This window comes from Etheostoma spectabile, chromosome 16 (genome assembly GCF_008692095.1).
Source record: "Etheostoma spectabile isolate EspeVRDwgs_2016 chromosome 16, UIUC_Espe_1.0, whole genome shotgun sequence".
NCBI classification, from domain to species: Eukaryota; Metazoa; Chordata; class Actinopteri; order Perciformes; family Percidae; genus Etheostoma; species Etheostoma spectabile.
The window spans coordinates 1,562,819-1,564,116 of NC_045748.1; positions in this window are offsets into that span (position 1 = coordinate 1,562,819).

A 1,298-nucleotide genomic window follows, 5' to 3' on the forward strand; every position below is an offset into this window, starting at 1 on the left:
AAAAAACTTTGAAAAGAAATGCACGTTTTTTGTTTTTTTTGGTTCACTCATGTTGCAAAAACGTCCCGTCCGACAGCTTGAATGGTGAGTCATTCTGACACTGCGAGTCTGAAAGTGAGAGGATCGTATGTCAGGAAGTACCAGGATGAGACGGTAACACCATACGTCAGGTGCACTGAGCATCACGCTGACGTGAATCCCTGCCGGGGCTGAGAGTAGAACGCCAGCCTCATTCATGTCTGTCCCGCCTGCAAACGTTGTTCTAGGTGTGGTTTCAAGGGTGTAGCTTTCACTTCAACCCCGGGGCATAGTAGAAACGGGGGTTTGGGGGTCCTCCACCAGAAAAGTTTGAGCGTCAAACGCTTTATTTTTCTATATTATTCTTATAAAAACAATTTCTGGAGCAAATTAGGGGTGGGGAATAAAAATCGATACAGCACAGTATCGCAATATTTTTAGTGGCAATGCTATATTGATACACAGACGCCCAGTATCGATCTTTTATCATACACGTGTTGGTCAGTTTGTCCCGTTTTGCAGCATAACAATTGAAGTGGGATGAACAAACAGAGAAATGTATATGTTTAGATAAAACAGATGTTGACAGAGTTTTCCTTTTGGGGACATCATTTGAAATTAGAAGTTGGAAAAACAGGTTATGAATTGCAATATATACCTCTGAATGTTGCAATACAATATTGTATCGTGGCATAAGTATCGTGACGATATCGTATCGGGAGGCGTCTGGTGATTCCCACCCCTAGTGCAAATGCTTTTTATTCATGTACAGGAAATCATCATTTGCCTGGATTTTTTGCAACTTTCTGCATATTCAAAACATCACACATGTTTTTGTTTTTTTTAGGAATCGTGTATTTCTAATCAACAGATCTAAAGAGGACAAGACCTAAGTAACGCCTGAAGCTGCAGTTTAAAGCCACATAGAAGACAACAATACCAAAAGAAATGACATCTTTTATGCAATGATATCACACAGAAGACACAGTTCTTGTTTTCCATACGTTTTGAGCCCCCTGAACGGTTATTTGTATCTCATTTAGGGAGTGGGTTGACTTTCATTTTGAGGGGGACAAATCTACCTCTTGTAAATACTGGAGGGGACCTATCCCCTGCATCCCCCCCGAAATCTACGCCTGTGTGTAGTTTAATGCTCCGGGATTCCAAACCATATGTCGCTCGTTGTTCTTAAAGACGCTCTGGTCCGTTGTGTGACACTCTGACCGTGGGTCGTGGGTTCTTCCCACTGGTGAAGTACTATTAACCCTTGTGTTGTCTCC